We start from the raw sequence: 22642 nt of genomic DNA on the forward strand, positions 1-22642 counted from the left end.
CCTTTGAGAGCTGCCTTAAGAATTCTAAGTCTAGGTTTTCCTCTTGGTATGGTAGCCTGTAGCAGACCCCTACCACCAAGTCCCTTTCCCCATGACTTCCATGTATCCTAACCCACAATGCCTCAACTTTCTCCTCCTCTGATCCCATTTTGATTAGGGTAGATGTATAAAGCTCCTTTACATAGAGAGCAACCCCTCCCCCTTTCCTCCCTACTCTGTCCCTTCTGTACAACCTGTAGCCCTCAATGTGTGCTGCCCAGTCATGGGTAGGGTCCCACCAGGTTTCTGTTAGCCCCACTTCATTGAAGTTGTTATCTGAAAACAGAAGTGTGAGTTCTTCCTGCTTGTTTCCCATGCTCCTAGCATTAGTATAGAGGCACGGAACCCTCTGAATGGTGCCTTTGATGGTCTTCCCACACCATTCTGATGCCCAAAGGGCCCCTTGGTACTTACCTGGGGTGTACTGCTGCATGTCTCGCAGTTTGTAGGTTCTAGACTCTCTCCATCTCCTGCCTCCCCATCCCCAATCGTACTTAGTTTAGAGCCCAACGTAAGTCAGCCAACCTGTAAGAAAAGAGACTCTTACCTTTTGTGGAGAGTTGAAGCCCATCGCCTCCCAGGAGGTCCCTTGCACAGAAGAGCAGATCGTGGTCCAGGAAGCCAAAACCTGCATGATGGCACCAACTATGCAGCATAAATTATACAGCTTCTCATAATTTTTAAAGCAAAATGTTCACAGAATTATACAATTAAAAGAAGGAAAAAGCCAGGGGATGGACAGGGCAAAGAGGGATTAGATAAACCAATCCCTGGCCCTGCAAAATTATTCCTTAAATTATACTTTTCAGTGTGAGTGTTGTATCTGACACTCACAAAAGGGTTAATGAGATTTCTGTAGTTGCTAGGTAATGGTGTCTTGCCATTGGGATCACAGATCAGATGCTGGCAGCTTTACCTGATGATGTAATGCTGAAGCAGTAACTGGATATCTTGCTTCAAAGTGCAATGCATTTCTATGTTGCCAGCATGGAATTTATTTTTGCTTCCTTTTAAAAACCTAGAAAATTAAATGCGAACACCTTGAAGCATTGCTACATTAAGGAAGCAGTGTTAAAAGCATGATGCATCAGGAAATGCAAAGATTGTAGAACTGGCCTGAAGTGGCCTCCTCAACTTTTAGTAGGCAAGTTTTCCTGCTAGTATAGTTGAATCTAGCTCTTAATAGAAAGCATTTTGGCATTTTTCTAGCTCAGATGCTTAACTGATCTATCACTGGTTACATAACTATCACTATGAACATAATAGTTCTTGGGTCAGTGTAGCTTCAAATGACACTGAAACATGGGTTCCCTTTGAATACGAAATGAGGAAATGCCAATTAGAAAAGTCCTCTTATCACTTCCATCTCATTGTTCCTGTTTATTCCCTATTTTATGACTAAAATTCTTTTTTTGCCAGACAGCAGGCACTTTTTGGCTTTAGATTATCCTTGGATTTAGGCCAAACACCTCAAAAACATTTGCATGATGATGTGCAGTGTAACAAGGAGCAAGCTGCCTCTCAGCTTTAGTTATAAGCAGGACCCTGGGTGCAACTGGGCTCACTGCTCCACTTACCCAAGAGTCGTACTGGGCTTTTGCTGTTGTTGGTGAACTCATCCAGGTGCAGCTGGAGGCTGGCCCCTGACACCAGGGCCAAAAAGACTCCCAGGTAAAGCTGGGTCCCCACCCAACCCAGCCTGGAGTCACACCAGATCTCCACCTCCATCAGCTAATTTGCCCAGGAATAAACCTGGAAGTGCTGGCAAGCCACAGCTTCTAACAATCCCCAGCTGCTGGAAACCATGTGGCCAGGGAGCCAGATGTGATTGGGCCCCAAGAAGCCCAGCTGGCTTAAATGTGAGAGGACTGAAGCCCATAACCCCTGGAGAGGGGAGTGCACTGGCACCAGGAAGAGAGCAGTGCCTTTCTGTGGGTAGGCTATGCTATGAACCTGGGGTGAACCTCAGGTGATTGGAGCGAGCTGGTGAAGGGTAATCAGCAGAGGAGAGCCAGCCATGCAACTGATTGGTGTCGGGTTTGGGACACAGGGGTAAGCCTCTGCATGTGAGGAGTGGCTGCGAGGCCTTTTTGGAGACCTACGTATTGAGCCAACAGGCTGGTGAAAATGGTGCCAGACAAAAGGACACTACCAGGGAAGGTGCAGATTTGATACAGCTGAGAACGGTAGAGATGAAATTGATAAGACTTAAAAGGGGACTGAGTTGATTGAGAATACATCCCTCACTCAAGGATGCACAGGGGCTAAGTGATTGATGTGGGACTCTTGCAACAAGCAGCCATAAACAGGGACCCTTTTTCTTTTGTTTTGATTGAGAGCATTCATAGAAATCAAAGGAGCATAAACAAGGAAAAATTGAGCCCTGAAGAGCTCATGACATGAAAAGGTCTAAATAAGTGTTGAACAACTGATCAGGTCACCAGTCAAGAGACTCAGACATATTTGGAAGGTGATAGGTCCAACCCAGCAGGTGTGGTAAGGGCAGGGTATAGGGGAGGTAGAGCCCTGTGAAGAGGATGTATCCCCTGTTGAGAGAACTCTATTTCCTTTTTGTTCCACCTTTCAGTTTCCCGTCATTTGTTTCCATCAAGGCGTGGCAGACCAGTATAAGGAAGAAGGCAGCAGCTTTCAGAAAGAGATATGGGACCCATTGCACCTGTTGACATGCAGCCAAAGCTCATATCACCAGGTCAGCTCCAGAGGTGCATTCTTTAGATATCAGGTTTGAAGTAAATGGTAACTTGTTCCTAGGTAACAGAAAAGCAGACTTAGTTGCAAATGCATAACTTTGTTTAACAAACTTTTCACCACCACTTTGTTTCACAGAGTGATTTAGCCCTCTCGCCACTTAGGGGAGGGCATCCATAGTATCTGACTTCTCTTCTCTGCAGACAGGCCAGTTCCACTTGTGGCAGGTCTCTTCACATCCAAGGCAAGGATATACCAGCTTGCTTAGCACTGGAAAGCAATCACAGAACAAGAGGAGGCACATTTATAGTACTGGGAAATGTGGGATAGAAGTCAGTGTAAATGTCAGGCTATTTTTTATGTTTATATGGTCTTTTATGAATATGAATCCTTTGGAGACTGTGGGACAAGTTCTGCTCTCAGTTACACCCATACAAACTCACTGACCTCAATAGAGATGCAAGCATACAGCTGTGAATAGCCATCTAATCAGTAGCACAGGCCACCCATCACCTTAAACCTTTCTGCACTGGATCTTCTTTCACTGAGAGATCCAATCCTTGGTTTTATTTCCCAACATCAGAGCTGTTCCTGGGACTGACAAAGTTACCTAGAAATACTGTCAAATAGTGCAATTGTGAACTCCCACTCCCACAACATCTGTGTTCTACTTGCATTGTAAAGCTGATTATGTAAATAAAGGGCATTGCACTTCCACACTCAGCCTGAATCTGGAACTCAGTCCAAGAGGAGATCAGGAGGTCTACAAACCTCAGCACCTTCAGAGGTTTGTAAAAATAAAAACCCCACTTCAACCCAGCTTGTGCACAACAACTCCCACAAGATTCCAAACTCCAGTCTCTCTTGAAGGTAGGTAAGATAACTACATGTACCCTCATAGATTCATAGAAGTTAGGGTCGGAAGGGACCTCAATAGATCATCGAGTCCAACCCCCTGCATAGGCAGGAAAGAGTGCTGGGTCTAGATAAGGTCTATCCAACCTCCTCTTGAAGACACCCAGGGTAGGGGAGAGCACCACCTCCCTTGGGAGCCCGTTCCAGACCTTGGCCACTCTAACTGTGAAGAAGTTCTTCCTAATGTCCAGTCTAAACCTGCTCTCTGCTAGCTTATGGCCATTATTTCTTGTAACCCCCGGGGGTGCCTTGGTGAATAAAACCTCACCAATTCCCTTCTGTGCCCCTGTGATGAACTTATAGGCAGCCACAAGGTCGCCTCTCAACCTTCTCTTATGGAGGCTGTAAAGGTCCAGGTTCTCTAGTCTCTCCTCATAGGGCTTGGTCTGCAGGCCCTTAACCATACTAGTGGCCCTTCTCTGGACCCTCTCCAGGTTATCCGCATCCCTTTTGAAGTGCGGTGCCCAGAATTGCACGCAGTACTCCAACTGCGGTCTGACCAGCGCCCGATAGAGGGGAAGTATCACCTCTTTGGAACTATTCATTGTGCATCTGCTGATGCACGATAAAGTGCCATTAGCTTTTCTGATGGCTTCGTCACACTGCCGACTCATGTTCATCTTGGAGTCCACTAGGACTCCAAGATCCCTTTCTGATTCCGTTCCACCAAGCAGGTCATTTCCTAGGCAGTAGGTGTGCTGGACATTTTTCCTCCCTAGGTGCAGCACTTTGCATTTCTCCTTGTTGAATTGCATTCTGTTGTTTTCTGCCCACTTGTCCAACCTGTCCAGGTCTGCTTGTAGTTGTTCCCTGCCCTCCGGTGTGTCCACTTCTCCCCATAGCTTTGTGTCATCCGCAAACTTGGACAGAGTACACTTCACTCCCTCGTCCAAGTCGCTGATGAAGACATTGAAGAATATCGGTCCAAGGACCGAGCCCTGCGGGACCCCATTGCCCACACCCTTCCAGGTCGAAACCAACCCATCCACCATGACTCTCTGGGTGCGACCCTCTAGCCAATTCGCCACCCACCGGACTGTGTAGTCATCCAAGTCACAGCCTCTTAACTTGTTCACCAGTATGGGGTGGGATACAGTATCGAAGGCCTTCCTGAAGTCTAAGTATACGACATCCACCCCTCCTCCTGTGTCCAGGCATTTCATAACCTGATCATAAAAAGAGAATAGATTAGTCAGACATGATCTGCCTGCTACGAACTCATGCTGGTTGCCCCTCAGCATAATTTGTCCTGCCGGGCTCTTGCAAATGTGAGCCTTGATAATTTTTTCAAAGACTTTGCCAAGGATGGAGGTAAGACTGACTGGCCTATAGTTGTCCAGGTCCTCCTTCCTCCCCTTTTTCAAAATGGGGACCACATTGGCCCTTTTCCAGTCCTCCGGGACTTGGCCCACGCGCCGCGAGCATTCAAATATTCCCGCCAGTGGCTGTGCAATGATGTCGGCCAGTGCCTTCAGTACCCTCCGATGGAGCTCATCTGGGCCTGCCGACTTAAAGGCATCCAGTTCTTCCAAGTGACTCTGCACCACCTCAGGGTCTACGCATGGAAGTCTGGTGCCTTGCTGCTGCCTCTCTATAATCCCAGTGAGAGACTTGTTGTGTCCCTCGCTTAGGAACACTGAGGCAAAGAACTCGTTGAGGAGTTCAGCCTTGTCCCCCCTGTCTGTCACCAATTGCTTCTGCCCATTTAGCAGGGGTCCTATTCCTCCCTGGGCCTTCCTTTTACTCCCTATATCTCTAAAAAACAATTTCTTGTTATCCTTTACTTGGGATGCCATCCTCAGCTCCATGGTAGCTTTGGCCCGTCTAACTGCCTCCCTACAAGCGCGAGCAGAGGAGGTATACTCCTGTTTGGTGATCTCTCCCTGTTTCCACTTTTTATGTGCTCCCCTTTTGGCCCATAGGCTGCCCTGGATTTCTCTGGTCAGCCAAGGAAGCCTCCTGGCTCCTTTCCCTCTTTTTCCTTGCATCGGGATTGTCTCATTTGTAACATTTTTGTTTTGTGATGCATCCATGTAAAGATAGGTACCATATAGAGAACTGTAGAATACAGATGATAAATCCAGGCTGTCATGTATTTCTATAATGTGGATAACAACTTTATGGAGAAACTGTGTATGAAACATGTCTCTTTGAGATCCCTTGATAACTTTATGGCAACTACAAAAATTACGGAAAATCAATATTAAGAAAGCATTTTAGTTGGCTAATTTAAACAAAATATTGCCTCATTTGTAGACAGATTAGTATTAGTATTTGTATTTAATATTCAATAGAGGTAAATGGCTTTAAAAGTTTGCATTAGATTCTCTTGGAGTAGATAGGGTATCCTTCTACTCATTAATTTGTAACATAGTCTGGAAGACATAGTACCAGTATCAGTACCAGTATATTGATGAGCTAAGTAAATTATATAACTCACCATCAAGGGTCAGTGAACAGTGTTCCAAAGGCAGGCCCCTGTGCTCTTGCATTTACAGAGTCTACACAAAGCTCGGTACTAGAAGATGCCGATTAAAGATGTGGGATTGAATTGAAAGGTGTTACTTTCATTCTGCAAGATGTACAGGGCCTTGCTTTGCTGTGTGCAGTCTGATTTACTCTAATTTATAACCCTCTCCCTCATCTTTTCCTTGTCTCATCAAGAACATTACACTAAGAAAAGTGCCTGAGAGTGGTTTACCAAACCAGGCTCGCTCCTGAAAATCTAAGCCTATGTGACAATTCGGAGTTGACTTGAAAAACCCACTTGAAGTTGTTAGCATTATTTAAGGAATGTGCTTATTCACTGTCTTCCATCTGGTTAAAGGAAATCACAGAACTATGTAAACATAATACAAGAAGGTAAAGGTAAACTTTTATAGAAAAAACTACTACTTAATATACTATTTTTTTTTGCCTTTTAAGGGCACCTGTAGTTTCTTAATTTACAAACAACAATTAATTAAACCTAATAAAAGACCATGATATAGGTAAAAATTATTACCCCTAACAAAGTGTTGTCCAGTCACACAGCTATTCTGGGGTTCAATGTTGAATATAATCTGGTAATCAATGCTTAGTCCTATGTTCTCACCTCAAGATGAGAAATATATCTGTCCAATAGGTTAAGCACACATTTTCAGAGCTGCACATTTGTGGTTAATCTGAGTTTATTCTTTAGAGACATCTGCTAGTGAGAAGCAGACAGACGCATGCACCTTGTAATGGTACCTAAACACAACTGCTTTACTTTATATAACACAATGAATGTATAGCTCTAGACAAAACAACAAAGACATCAATATGTATTTTCTTCCCTTAGTTTCCTCATCCCACATGAGCATTTCCCTGGGTTTAAGTCAGAATCTTCTGTGGTATCCAGAATCCTTTTACCTCCAAGCCATGGAGTCTCTCTCCTTCAGGTCCATTTTTTTTGTTTTTGTTTTGTTTTTTAAATCTTGGCTATTCCTGAAGAAGAAAGGACTCCCTTGATACAAAAGGACGCCCCTCTTTTCTTTTCTCCTACCTGTGTCTTCGTGTCCTCATGTCCTTCCTCTCAAGCTTGTAAGTCCAAACATCAGCCCCTAGTTCCTTTATTCTGCTGCTGCAGACAGTAGACTGCATCAGAGCCAAGTTTCCTGTAAACAAAATTCCTTGAACTGATTTCCTACCCAGTTCCCATATGCATTATTCAGTGGCCAAAGTATAATCACTGAAGTTAATGATCTTACAAATGTTTCTGTTTTGGGGAATGTGTGACATAACCCTGACAGCACAACACTGTCCGCTCACACTCTGAGACATCTAATGACCCAGCAGTTTCATATCAAACAAAAACTTTAAATTGTCACGTGGCTGTCTCAGCATAAGTGTGGCACAGGTTACCACAAATGAGTGTGAAACAACTGGAAGCCCAGAGTATATAACTTGGTGTTTTATACTGCCCACAATTAATTTAAACCTTCTGTTGTGAAGCTGTCCAGTATCTGTTGCTTCCAGATAAGAAATCTGAGTTTTTATAATGTCAACTCAGCAGCATCTGGTTCCAGTTCTATTTTGTATTTAATATATTTAAAACACAAATGTTTTAACTTCATGTACACTTCCTAATTAGTGATCTGCAATTCAGTTCTACCACATGGGGTTTCTTCCCCAGTTAGCCATCAGTTGAAGTGATTTATGTGCCATGGCAAAAGCAATATAAAAGGTGAAAGTCTTTTTTCCAGGGAGTTTGAAGTGGAGAGGCACAGGTGAATCAAGGCGAAGCTATCCAGTATGGGGTCCACTGCACATGGGCATTCTAGAGGCAAAGCTAATATAGCCACACGGAGCATACCTACACAGTTTTTGTGCTGTACTGGGATTGCTGCCATTGTATATACCCTATTGTACATGTGCAGAGTCCCAGAAATGAGTCAAGGCAACTGCTTTACAGAAGCACTTATTGAATTGCCAGTTCAAACACTTGAGTCAGGGAGCCTAAGAATGGGGCTTGGACAAGGTTGCCAAGCCAAGAACATTTATTTTTTTTTGCTGACAATCTGCAAACTTTGTAAAGACAACCAGACTTTTTAAAATACATTTTTAACATAATCTAAAGGCAGTGCGAAGTACAAAGTACACATATTATTTCTGTAGCTCATAGGCACAAGAGCTCTTTAATCCTCTCCTCTATGCTCCCAGAAGCCATGGACTTAAAAAAAATCCCAATATCACTAAATACAGACCTGTTGCAGCAGTAAAGAGCCAAATTCTCCTCTCTTGGTTGCTGCTGCAAACCTCTCCATGTAGGAGGCAGGAGACAGGTGGTAGGATGCAGTGTTTGCCTGCATGCACCACAAGGTGGGCACAAGGGGGAGAGATCTGAGTGCAGGATGGGACACTCCGAGCCTGCCCCTTGTGCTTGGGACTTGCTCCCTGCTATTCAGGCCCACCTCTCTTACCCTGCGGGCAAGTGAGGAGTAATCCCCTCTCAAATACATAGTATCTGAAGCATCTTCAGAAATACCCAAAGGTCCCAAAGGGCAGCAGAAGGAGGAGTACAGCTGCAAACTGTCCATAAATTTTACAGACATCTAAATATTTTATGGACTTCATGGGTAAGTGTTCTTTTACCCATTTTTTTATGGACTGTCTGTAAATTTACAGATGGTTGGCAACCCTGTACTGGGATCTGCACTCAGTTCTCCTCTTAGGTGGCAAGGTTACTTGATTTTCAGGACTTGGTACCTAGTGGGTGTGTCTACATGTGAATTTATGCCAGCTTAAATTTACTGCGCAGTAAGTTAGCAGCAAGTGGGAATAGGCAGGCATCTACACATACAGGCATTAAAGTGCATTAATGCTGTGTGTGGACTGACTTGGAACCAAAGTTAGTTCCAAGTCAGTCCACACACACAGTGTTACCGCACAGTAAGGCATCTACATGTGCAGTACTGCGCAGTAACTAATCCAGCATAAATTTGAAACCTGCATGATACAAGTATCAAATTTACACTCATGTTGGCATAAGTTGCCATATTTACTGCGCACTATGGGTGTGCATGTGTAGATGCACACCCATACTGGGCAGTAATTTTGGTTACTGCACAGTAAATGCACATGTGTAGACATGCTCACAGAGTAGAGACAAGTGACTGGGTGTGCTTCACAATGGCATGGAGGCTGTGGAGACAGACACGTCCTTACAGAGCATATCCTGAATGGGAAAGAGCAGAATGCTGCATTTGCTACTTCTCTCTTTATCCAGAAGTAGCTGGACGTTGCCTGATCTGATATCTCAGGCACATATCAAGGTTAGATGTGAAGATTTATCTCTTCTCTCTCCTTTACAGTTTCCTTGATTAAAACTCTTTTACTAGTTCTTTGTTTGCAGACTCAGGATTGCACCATAGGGAACTGTTCCTATTTCAGATGTGTACTTGTAGGTTGCTATAACATGGCTACAGAGGTTTGCTCTCCATTCCTCAGTCAAATCTAGAATTTGGGAAGAAGATTTTTATTTTATTGGTTTTGTCTGACTGTTTTTTGCATTAGATATCTAAGGAGCTCCGCTTGTCTGGACAATCCTGGAGAAAGAGAAGGGAGTCTATCATAGTTTTAACCCTGTTAAATGTCCAAAGAGTAATTAAATACCATGTTGTCTCTGAATTCAGCTCTGTCTGTTTGGTCAATCAATTGATGGTTGTTATTCATATCAGACAAAAACCTCAGTGCAAAGCTTGTTTAAAATGCAGCATTTCCTAATTAGCATTGTTCGAAATGCAATTCTAAGTGCCACTTCTTCAGGCAATTCAAGACGGCAATGTAGAAAACTTCGTTGTCTCTATGGATACCATCTATAATTTAGAAGACTGAAACAACAGTTTAATACCTTACAATACATAAAAATACATCATACCCCCCCACCCCCACTCCCCAAAACCCCACCCAAAATATATTGCACTTTATTAGTATGTGAAACCAATTTACTTAGGATACACTGAATGCTGATAGAAATGATTCAGTTTATTCAGCTGAATGGTAAGCCAAGACTCTAGAATTAGCCTCTGGGGTTTAAATTAAGCACCAAATAAATATTTAAGATGCAAAAGACCAAATCCTCTGGCACAAGCACCAGCTGCAGAAAGGTAAAACCAGTTTGTTGGATTCACATACAAGAAGAAATAAGAAATGAATGAGGCAGCCCTGGAAGCCATCTGTCTTACAGAACTCTACATAATTGGTCTTTGCTCAGAGAGCAACAGGGTTTGCTAGTGGAAATCAAAACTTAGGTCTACCAAACTGGGTATCTGCCTCTGCAAATGCTTTATACCTGATGCTTCTGAGGAAGGCAGTACAGGGCTTGGAAGAAAGGGGAGCTTCATTGATCAGTTTATTAATAGCCAAAAAATCATCTGATTCTGCTTCAAATCCAATAGTCTTTCACTTTAAGACCTTCTTGAGGAGGGAGTTCCAAAGTCTGGTAATACTGTGCTTCTACATGCCTTCCTGAAATTTCCATTGCTAGAGCTGAGCCAGACCAGCTCAGGAAAAGTATCTCTATGCATCAGGCTGGACATGTTCAGAAGTATCCTAGAAGATTGGCATTTTACAATGTAAGTTGCAAAATGGTAGTTTTTGCAGTCCTGTACTGTATAATGTAAATCACCAATGTACCACATTTGAAAGCATTACTACAGTAGATAGTTACTGTGAAATAACCATTACAGAACTGTCCCTCTGAATGTCCAAAAATACTCTTTATGGTCATTGGATCAAAATGTGGTCCAGTTAAGTCAGTAGGGATTCTGCCTTTAACTTAATTTGTCCTGTTGACTCTTTCCTTTACATATGTGTGTGTGTGAATATAAAGATCATGATGGCAGATGCAAAAGAAGATAATAGTACATTGAAAGAACATTCCAGTCTAGAGAGATGCCAATAATTTTTAAGTTTGTTTCACTTCACAGAGCTTTCTAGCTTTGTGGCAAACAGCATCATGTCATTATGGTGATAACATTTCTGAAAACACATAATATTTTACTATATCACCCATACAGAGTACATGATCTGAAAGTATGCTAAGTTCTATTGTCATGGATCTATTTCCCTACCCCGGGGATTCTATTTAATAGTGACTGCGAGGGCTAATCCCACAAATAATGCTCCAGCTACACAATGCAGACTCTATGGGCACCTGCTACTATGAGAACTCATAGGTAGGCTTGCCAACCCTCCCGGATTGGCCAGGAGTCTACTGGAATTGGCATAGATCTCCCAATGACTACTGAACGCAATCTGGATGATTGATATTGTGAATGGGTTTAACAGTACAATTCATGACATTACAGGTTTCCCTCGCTTTATGCTGGTTCTGTATGTGCGAATTTGCTTTTATGCAATGATCCTTTTTATACCAAGAATTTGTGATATGTGAGGTAATTTCACTCTTATGAGATTGGTGTAGTAGAAGCCCACAGTCAGCTGCTTTATGTGGTGCATTGTGGGAGTGATGCACACCAAAATATAGTCTTCTGTGTGGATCTATGCTTCTTGCTTGTTGTCTGCAACACGTGTTTCTGTAGTTGCCATCCCCATTATGATAGTGCCCTGTGTTGTGTGTACTGTCTGTTATTGGTGAATACCAAAACTGCCTTGTAAAAGTGGTAGAAGTGGGTCTGGGTGTCAGTACAGTCAAGTTCTTGGAACGTATCCCTATTTGTTACATTGTAAAGTGGATTCCCTTTATGCAAATTCGAGTTATGTGCCATTTTCCAGGAACGCATGTACAGCATAAAGCAAAGGAAACCTGTATGTCATATTGGAAAAAATAATCGCCTGGAATAGCTTCAGTCAGAGTTAGCAACCCTACTCTAAGGTGCTGGAGCACTAACAATCTCTAAAAGTTTTAGTTTCAGCAATACATCCAATGGGCAGTGGAAAACTCCTGGCCAGTATTGTTGACTTGCCAATTTTGTCACTAGATCTAGCAACTTGGTGACAGAATTTTGTCAAAGTGACTGTGATAAAGTGACCTGAAGAATCCTTTGTATTCAAAAGCTTGTCGAACTTTATCCCAACCATGCAGCTGAACCAATAAAGGATACCATCCACAACAATCTTACTTCTATGACAACTCTAGCAACTTTCATGCAGACATCAGCAACTTCCAGAGAAATTGCCAAATTGTGTAGGGAATTCTTCCATACTCAAAATGGCTATCATCTTATGTTACTTCCAGTAGGGCTGAAGCTAGAAAATGGATGCTATTTCCCTGCAGTCTAGTTGTATGTAAAAAACAAGTTTGCCCTTAGTAGAGGTAGTAGCTGTCTCCTTCTGTTTTCACCAGGATTGGAGACAGGCTAACAAAATGGATGCCATTCATAGATTCATAGATTCATAGATGTTAGGGTCGGAAGGGACCTCAATAGATCATCAAGTCCAACCCCCTGCATAAGCAGGAAAGAGTGCTGGGTCTAGATGACCCCAGCTAGATACTCGTCTAACCTCCTCTTGAAGACCCCCAGGGTAGGGGAGAGCACCACCTCCCTTGGGAGCCCGTTCCAGACCTTGGCCACTCGAACTGTGAAGAAGTTTTTCCTAATGTCCAATCTGAATCTGCTCTCTGCTAGCTTGTGGCCATTGTTTCTTGAATGGCTGGACAAAACATTAGGCCACATTGACAGGGTGAAGTAGCCCAGCCCCTGGGAGAGGTGCATGAGGAGAGGGAGCTGGGGGCAGATTGAACAGTTCCTGGGTGGGAGGTGGGAATAGAGGTGAGGATGGAAATTGAAGGGGTGGGAAGAAGGCAACTCCCTGACCCAGGGGCAGTAGAGAAGGAGGGAGTCTTTTTTGAGCAGTCAGTGGGAAAGCACATGCTTTTTGTATGTGAATTTAAGATTGGATTTTCACCCTTAAATGCTTTCACTTTGGTGATTTCCCCGCTAATGCTTTAAAAAACAGAAAAAAAATTTGGAACCCCCCCCCAACTTATTATTTTAGAACTCCTTATGATTTTTAAGACTCTCAGAAATTTTGGAGGTCAGGTTCATGCTTTAGTATATGTAGGGTTGATGTTACTGCAATTTTGGGATGTGTTTTATCTGCTTGAGTAAAGTATCACGAAAGTCTGCCACCACAGCGATGTTTTTCTAACCATGAAATTGGAGTGGCCATCATCTTCTATTGCTGTGAATGGGACTGAGGTCAACAAGATGGTTTCTGTTCCCTGCCAGGCCCTGCGGTTTGTCAACCTGTGGGAGTGAGGTTGTCCATAATAAAGGTGCGTGTTGTTTTCAGTGAGATGCAAAATGTCTACCCCATGAGGTTCAGAGGTGTAAACAGTACACTGGAGATACAGACTGTTACGAGTAGTGGGGACCCTGTGAGAGGTGCATGGGGAGTGGGGAGAAAGGCATTGGGAATCAGCAGTGGTTTTAGGGGTTGCAAGGAAATGAACAGGATGGGACATTGATGAGGACATTCTGTAGATTGTAGATCTAGACCTGAAGTGATTGCAGGTATGTATTAAGGATACTTTATCATCTTACTCTGTGTAATACTAGGGAAATTATCTACTGCCTTTTTTAGGTTTGGCTGATAAATAGCTACTTTTTAGATCTACTTGTCAACACTAGTCCTGGCCTCTCCCCGCCACATGTGGGCTTTAGACAAGGATCACAGGTCTCTGTGGGCATGTCTACATGTAATTTATGCTGGTTTAAATTTATTGTGCAGTAAATTGCTGTGCAGTAAGCAGGAATAGGCCGGCATCTACACATGCAGGCGTTAAAGCATATTAACACTGTGTGTGGACTGACATGGGACTAAAGTTAGTCCCAAGTCAGTCCACACACAGTGTTACTGTGCGGTAAGGCGTCTACATGTGCGATACTATGCAGAGACTAATCAAGCGTAAATCTGATACCTGCATGATATCAATGTAAGTCATCATATTTACTGCACAGTACAGGCGTGCGCATGTAGACATGCATCTGTACTGTGCAGTAATATTGGTTACTGCACAATAAATGCAATAAACGCGCCCACTGAGACTAATTCAGTTTTGTGTCACTGCACCTTCCTGCTGTCCCCCTGCTGTACAGGAAGTAGACCCAGCAACAGGTAAGATGATGTGAGATAGTGGGTGGTTCTGTGGCTGAGGGATTGAGTAGGAAGGGCAGAGGAAATTGACCTCTTTGCATGGAGGTGCCCCATCCTTCTAAGACAGGGAAGGGAGAGGGCCTCATAACATTACAGTATGGTGAGGAAAAGAAAAGCAACAAGGAAAACAAAACGCAAGAGAAAGAAAGAAGGGAACAAGAAAAAAGGGTGAAGAGACAAGGCCAGTGAGACTGGTGAGTGTGCAGCAAGTGAGCCAAGACATGATCTGAGGGACCAGAGGGCAGATGGTTACAAAAGGGGAAGGCTCCAGATCCTCTGCCAGAGACCATCTTTGTTGTATGTATTTTCAGCTTTGACATGTAGAGGAAGTGATTGGTGCTAGGAGAATCCTGCTATTGGCCTCTGGGAGGTCAGGCTAAAACCCACTCTCATCTCTTTGAAAGGAGACAGCAAAAGACAAACAAAATCCTTGCCACTTGAAATCATCTGTGCCTCTTTTCAAGGTTACCTCGCAATTGAGAGCTGCTGCAGTTTTGGTATGAAATATCCCAAAATGAACAGCCTAATCTCCTCAAGTGGCACACTGTAATCAGGTAGGAGTTTTGGAAAGCCAAGAGAAAATGTGTGGTCTGATTTATAGCCAATTTGATCATTTTCCCTGCATCCTTGCACTTGTTTTAATAAAGTAGGTTTACTTACGATGTCTTGTTAGATTATAGGAAAGACTCACAGGTATTCAAAGAGCCACAGCAAAAAGCAGCAGAGGATAAGGGAGGGGGATCCTGGAGACTCCACTGCTGTTGCAGCCAGAGGGGGGTAGGGGTGTAGAGTGCAGGCAGTGGCTGGGCAGTAGCTTGGGGGCCATACATTAACCTCTGGTGGGCCACATGCGGCCTTCTTTTTGGATAGCCCTGAGTTACAGAATAAATCCCTCTGTGATCCAGCAGGTAGGAGAAGTGGAACAGCTTCAGCTACAGGACCTGTGAATAAGCTAGACAGAGGTTATGGCACTTTGAACGGAAGAAAAATAGACCAAACCTTAAACCAAAGTCTGCCATATGCCAGGCACTCCAACCAATAGGGTACTGGGCATCCTGCAGTCTGTTTTTCTCTCTCTGGTTTAGGCCAGAATTCCATCCTGGGAATTATTCCTCATTGAAGCTCATACATTGTTATGCAGTCTCAGTTTTGACAATTTACCGTTTTCCAATGAAACCTGGTGGGATTCTTCCCACGACTGGGCAGTACACATTGAGGGTAATAAGCTGTACAGAAAGGATAGAGTGGGGAAGAGAGGGGGAGGGGTTGCGCTCTATGTCAATGAGTGATATACATCGACCCTTATCAAAATGGAATTGAAGGAGGAGAAAGTAGAAGGATTGTGGGTTAGGTTACATGGAGGTCAAGGAGAAAGGGATTTGGTGGTAGGGGTCTGCTACAGACCCCCACACCAAGGGGAAGAACTAGATTTGGGGCTCCTGAGGCAGCTCTCGGAGACCATAAAAACTAGTGGAGTGGTAGTCCTGGGGGACCTAAACTACCCAGATATCTGCTGGGAGATGCAGACAGCAAAGTCCCACCATTCACGCAGGTTCCTATCCTGCATACAGGACCTCCATCTGATGCAGGAGGTACATGGTCCCACTAGGGGGAATGCCTTGCTGGACCTGGTATTGGCAACGGGGGATGACATGGTAGGAGACCTACAGATCGGTGGTCAGCTGGGGGACAGTGATCACCAAATAATAGAATTCATCATAAGACGTCGAGTGGGTAAGGCAACTAGTAGGGTGAAAGTGCTAGACTTTAGGAAAGCTGATTTCAATGAACTCAGGCGATTAGTCAAGGACACACTGCAGAGTAAGAGTTTTGAAGAGATGGGAGCCCAGGAAGGGTGGCTGTGCCTTAAGGAAATGATCCTTCGGGCACAGAGGGAGACGATCCCGATGCGGAGAAAAAGGGGGAAAGGGGCCAAGAGGCTTCCTTGGCTGACCAGAGAAATCCAGAGCAGCCTACGGGCAAAAAGGGGGGCATATAAAAAGTGGAAATGGGGAGAGATTACCAAAGAGGAGTATACCTCCTCTGCTCGCTCTTGTAGGGAGGCAGTTAGACAGGCCAAAGCTACCATGGAGCTGAGGATGGCATCCCAAGTTAAGGATAACAAAAAATTGTTTTTTAGATGTATAGGGAGTAAAAGGAAGGCCCAGGGAGGAATAGGACCTCTACTAAATGGGCAGAAGCAATTGGTGACAGACAGGGGGGATAAGGCTGAACTCCTCAATGAGTTCTTTGCCTCAGTGTTCCTAAGAGAGGGGCAAGACAAGTCTTTCACTAGGATTGTAGAGAGGCAGCAGCAGGGCAACAGACTACCAAGCGTAAACCCTGAGATGGTGCAGAGGCACTTGGAAAAACTGGATGCCTTTAAGTCGGCAGGCCCGGATGAGCTCCATCCAAGGGTGCTGAAGGCACTGGCTGACATTGTTGCACAGCCACTGGCGGGAATATTTGAACACTCATGGTGCACGGGCCAGGTCCTGGAGGACTGGAAAAGGGCCAATGTGGTCCCCATTTTCAAGAAGGGGAGGAAGGAGAACCCAGGCAACTACAGGCCAGTCAGTCTCACCTCCATTCTAGGCAAAGTCTTTGAAAAAAGTATCAAGGCTCACATTTGCGAGAGCCCGGCAGGACAAATTATGCTGAGGGGAAACCAGCACGGGTTCGTAGCAGGAAGATCATGCCTGACTAATCTAGTCTCTTTTTATGATCAGGCTACAAAACACCTGGACGCAGGAGTAGGGGTTGACGTTGTTTACTTAGACTTCAGGAAGGCCTTCGATACGGTATCCCACACCATACTGGTGAACAAGTTAAGAGGCTGTGACTTGGATGACTACAGTCCGACGGGTGGCGAATTGGCTAGAGGGTCGTACCCAGAGAGTCATAGTGGATGGGTCGGTATCGACCTGGAAGGGTGTAGGCAGTGGGGTCCCTCAGGGCTCGGTCCTTGGACCGATGCTCTTCAATGTCTCCATCAGTGACTTGGACGAGGGAGTGAACTGTGCTCTGTCCAAGTTTGAAGATGACACAAAACTGTGGGGAGAAGTGGACACCGGAGGGCAGGGAACAACTACAAGCAGACCTGGACAGGTTGGACATATGGGCAGAAAACAACAGAAAGCAGTTCAACAAGGAGAAATGCAAAGTGCTGCACCTAGGGAGGAAAAATGTCCAGCACACCTACTGCCTAGGAAATGACCTGCTGGGTGGCACAGAAGCAGAAAGGGATCTTGGAGTCCTAGTGGACTTCAAGATGAACATGAGTCGGCAGTGTGACGAAGTCATCAGAAAAGCCAATGGCACTTTATCGTGCATCAGCAGATGCATGACAAACAGATCCAAGGAGGTGATACTTCCCCTCTATCGGGCGCTGGTCAGACCGCAGTTAGAGTACTGCGTGCAATTTTGGGCGCCTCACTTCAAGAGGGATGTGGATAACCTGGAGAGGGTCCAGAGAAGGGCCACTCGTATGGTTAAGGGCTTGCAGGCCAAGCCCTATGAGGAGAGACTAGGGCACCTGGACCTCTTCAGCCTCCGCAAGAGAAGGTTGAGAGGCGACCTTGTGGCTGCCTATAAGTTCATCACGGGGGCAAAGAAGGGAATTGGTGAGGCTTTACTCACCAAGGCGCCCCTGGGGGTTACAAGAAATAATGGCCATAAGCTAGCAGAGAGCAGATTTAGACTGGACATTAGGAAGAACTTCTTCACAGTTAGAGTGGCCAAGGTCTGGAATGGGCTCCCAAGGGAGGTGGTGCTCTCCCCTACCCTGGGGGTCTTCAAAAGGAGGTTAGATAGGCATCTAGCTGGGGTCATCTAAACCCAGCACTCTTTCCTGCCTATGCAGGGGGTCGGACTCGATGATCTATTGAGGTCCCTTCCAACCCTAACATCTATGAATCTATGAATACTTGAAAAATTGCCAGCTACCTCTACTTTTACTGGCTAAGGTGCATTCTGATCTTGGAAAAGCCAACAGATGCTAGCTACACTGAGGGTGACACTGCCTATGCACATAGATGTATGTCTTTTTAAAGTGAAAAATGCAGTGTCTGTCCATAACATTTGATAGCTTTTGTGTCTTATGGGATAAGCAGATGTAGTCTGTATTGTATGACTCCATGGGTAAATTTTTGCCTCCCTGAATTGTACTCTCTGCTTCAGACCTAAATGTTAAAATTCTGTACCTTCTACTCCAGGTCTGGGCAGCTATTATTGCATTAAAGATTTTCAAGGATTTTTACATGTAATAAATAACAACCTAACAGGTCTTCTAGGCCTGTTTCTTCCCAGTGACATTGTTTGGACAGTATATCATAAGAAGTGCCTCACTGTGCTGATGTATGGCACTAATCTATCATGGGAGCATTATCTCTCTGATGATGTATTTGAACAATGCATCGTTAAAACACCATTGATAGAGGTATATATCACTCAGCCAGTGACTGGCTAGCAGCAACATATGTACAGGACATAGATAGGTTTAATGTATTAAATCAAAACTGCATGGATCTGAATACTAAAAAAAAAGCTGAAATCCATTAAGGAGCCACGAGAGGCAGAATATTAATAGATATAATGAGATCCTCCACAAGACTTCTCTCTTTTTTTAAATTACAGTTTTAATGAAGTGGTGGAAACTTCCCTCCTGCCACCCACATTGTTTTCCCGTTTCAGTATGGGCGAAAGAAAAGATGCAGGGCACCAATCCAACAGCATCACTCCATCCCACAGCCTTGTTAGGAAGCAGGAAAAATAATAAAAACAAATGAGAATTTCAGTGTGCTACTTGTCTCCATTTTAATTTAGGATTTACTGAAAGCTCCTAATCTCTGCTAAGTTTAAATGATGTGAACTACTGGCACATGCACTAACAAAAGGTGTGCGGGAAGCAGTAACGCATATGTTAGTCATGGTTAGTTTCTAGCAAATTATATCCTTTTCCTAGAGCTTTAGTTAAATTCCCTGCTTGTTTAAAGTGATGCAGTTTGCTCAAAGAAAAATATGGGGTCACATCTGTTGAGGTGGAATACTGACAGAGCTCTGAAATTGCTATTTCTATTCTTGCAAGAATATTAGTTACACCTGCACTCTTAGACCATCGTCCATCACAGCTTGCCTGCCTGTTGGAAATATTCACGAAATGTTTCTGTAGGTTAGTTAGATACTGTAGCATTCTTTTAAAAAACAGATACTTCGTACTTCCAAAGCCAAGCATCTAAATGCAGCAGTTGTGTTATTAAAGCTGCACTTCCTTTTTTAAAAAAAATCTGGTTCCAAATAAGTGGAAAATGTAATAATAATGTATTCCATTATAGTGAACTCTACTTGTATGTGTATGGGATAAGCACATAACTTACTTAATTGCACGAAAGTGGAAGTCACAATTTGTTACTTATTGATTACATTCTAACAAACAGTAGTTACCTGAATACTAGTTCAGTGCATAAACTGAATTTAACATAGTACCTTTCAGTCCCCATCTACTTTGTAATATACTCCCATTAACTGTACTGGAAGTGGAACTGGAAATTAATTGAATTCCATTTAATGGCACCAGAAAGAGTGAAGGGGAAGCAGCTGTCAAAGGGCAGTTATTAGAAATCTTGAAAATGAGGAGCTACTTGTTTTGGGTGCAGTTAATACCAGAGCACTGACAGTGCAATGCTTCTTAACAAGCACTGCTTACATTGCTGTCAGTACACTGGAATTAGCAGTCCTGAAACTGTCTTCCTCTTGTTTTCAAGGTGTCTGATAGCCAGTTTTGTGGCTGCTGTTAGAAACTTTGAAAATGAAAGGAGCCAGTCAGTTTTAACATGGCTAACACTGCAGCACTCCTACTGCTGTGCATGATGAGCGTTGTTTTCCACTACATTCAGGTAAGTGTATGCTTGGGGGAAGGACACAGCCTTTTTTCAGTCCTGAGCCTATGCACTTAAGTAGGCTATACTGTATAATCTGCCTTCATTTTAGAATTTCCAAACACTATATAAGCATTCATTAATTACATTGCAGATCTACCAGGTGGACAGGACTGTCCAACTCATTTTGCAAAGGAATACATTAAAGTAAGGAGGCTAAGTATCTTTCCAAAGATAATACTGTAAATTGGTGGCAGAGCTGAGAATAGAATTTAGGTTGAATGCAAGGTCCTGCCTCTGACCTCTAAACCACACTCACCTTACAGATACAGCTTGGATGCTTCATTTTTGGGCATATTTTTCAGCAGCCCATATACTTTATTTTAAATATTTTATAGTGCTGACTTAACTTAGCTTTCAAATTTACTATTCCATTTACTATTTACTATTTGAAAACTGATTCAGTTCAATAAAATACAATATAGTATAACTCATTTCCAATCCAGTTTCATTCATAAGCTAGGTAGACATAGAGCTAGGACTAGTGTCCAAGATCAAGGATATTAAAAAGTCCTTTTTCAAATATATAGGGAGGATGAAGAAGGCACCGGGAAATGTGGGGCCCCTGCAAGAGACACTGGGCAATCTGGTGGTCGTGCCAGAAGAGAAGGCAGACATCTTTAACAAATTCTTCACCTCCATTTTCTTGGGCAGGGACTGCGACTCCCCCACTGTGATTCAAGACAGACTCGAGGGGAACGCCCCAAGACCTAATGTTGAGGAGGACCAGGTTAGAGTGCTTCTGGAGGGGCTGGATGTGTTCACGTCAGCAGGTCCAGATGCTCTCCACCCCAGGGTGTTGAAGGAGCTAGCAGAGGTTATTGAAGGGCCCTTGGCACTGCTTTACGAGCACTCATGGTGCTCGGGCCAGGTGCCAGATGATTGGAAGATAACCAATGTGGTCCCCATCTTTAAGAAAGGGAGGAGGGAGGACCCAGACAACTATAGGCCCGTCAGTCATACCTCAATCCTGGGGAAACTCTTTGACAAGATCATCAAGGAGCACATCTGTGATGGGCCGGCATCGGGGGATGATGCTCAGGGGCAACCAGCACGGTTTCATTAGGGGCAGGTCATGTCAGACCAACCTGATTGCTTTTTATGATCAGGTCACAAAATCATTGGACGCAGGTGTCACGGTGGATGTAGTCTTTCTGGCCTTCAGCAAGGCCTTTGACACTGTCTCTCACCCCATCCTTGTTAAAAAACTAGGCGACTGTGGCATCGATGCCTACATGGTCAGATGGATTGCTAATTGGCTGAAGGATCGTACTTAGAGGGTGGTGGTGGACGGGTCATATTCGACCTGGGGGGAAGTGGGCAGCAGAGTCCCCCAGGGCTCGGTCCTTGGGCCCGCGCTGTTCAATTTCTTTATCAGCGATTTGGACGACGGGGTGAAAAGCAACCTGTTCAAATTTGCTGATGATACCAAAATCTGGGGTGAGGTGGGCACGCTAGCAGGGAGGGAAAGACTGCAGAAAGGCCTGGATAGGTTGCAAGGGTGGGCTGACAAAAACAGGATGTGTTTCAATACTGACAAGTGCAGGGTGCTGCACTTGGGCAGTAGTAATCGGCAGCACACTTATAAGATGGAAAACTCCCTTCTTGAGAGCACAGAGGCAGAAAGGGATCTTGGAGTCATCACTGACTCCAAGATGAACATGGGCCGACAATGCGACGTCACAGTCGGCAGGGCTAACCGGACCCTATTGTGCATCCACTGGTGCATCTCAAATAGGGCCAAGGAGGTGATCCTCCCCCTCTACACGACACTGGTCAGGCCACAGCTGGAGTACTGTGTCCAGTTCTGGGCACCCCACTTCAAGAGGGATGTGGACAACATTGAGAGGGTCCAGAGGAGGGCCATCCGCATGATCTGGAGACATCGGGGCAGACCCTACAATGAAAGGCTACGGGACCTGAACCTGTTCAGCCTTCACAAGAGAAGGCTGAGGGGGGACCTTGTGACCATCTATAAACTCATTAGGGGGGACCAGAAGGGTTTGGGGGAAACCTTGTTTCCCCCAGTACCCCCTGGGATAACAAGAAATAACGGCCACAAGTTGTTGGAGAGTAGGTTTAGATTAGACATCTGTAGGAACTACTTCACAGTTAGGGCGGCTAGGATCTGGAACCGACTTCCAAGGGAAGTGGTGCTGGCTCCTACTCTGGGGGTCTTTAAGAAGTGGCTTGATGCCTACATGGCTGGGGTCACTTGAGCCCAGTTTCTCTCCTGTCCAGGCAGGGGGTCGGACTTGAAGATCTGCAAGGTCCCTTCCGACCCTACTTCTATGATTCTATGATTCATAATGAGCAGAGAAGTTGATTTGGTTTTGGTTTGGACTGTACCAGGGATCCTCTGGTGACTTTTTAAAATCCCCAAAACATGTGAAAACCCC

At 44.4% G+C, this 22642-nt stretch overlaps 1 long non-coding RNA gene across 1 annotated transcript; it reads right to left on the reverse strand.

The window, feature by feature from the left end:
• Positions 1-2795: 2795 nt before the first annotated feature.
• On the reverse strand, positions 2796-7302 carry LOC132248430 (uncharacterized). Its single transcript, XR_009459622.1, has 3 exons — positions 7190-7302; positions 4696-4829; positions 2796-3018 (listed from the first exon to the last, which is right to left on the reverse strand). It is a non-coding gene; the product is annotated as an uncharacterized LOC132248430 (long non-coding RNA).
• Positions 7303-22642: the final 15340 nt, after the last annotated feature.

Source organism: Alligator mississippiensis, chromosome 2, assembly GCF_030867095.1.
Source record: "Alligator mississippiensis isolate rAllMis1 chromosome 2, rAllMis1, whole genome shotgun sequence".
NCBI classification, from domain to species: Eukaryota; Metazoa; Chordata; order Crocodylia; family Alligatoridae; genus Alligator; species Alligator mississippiensis.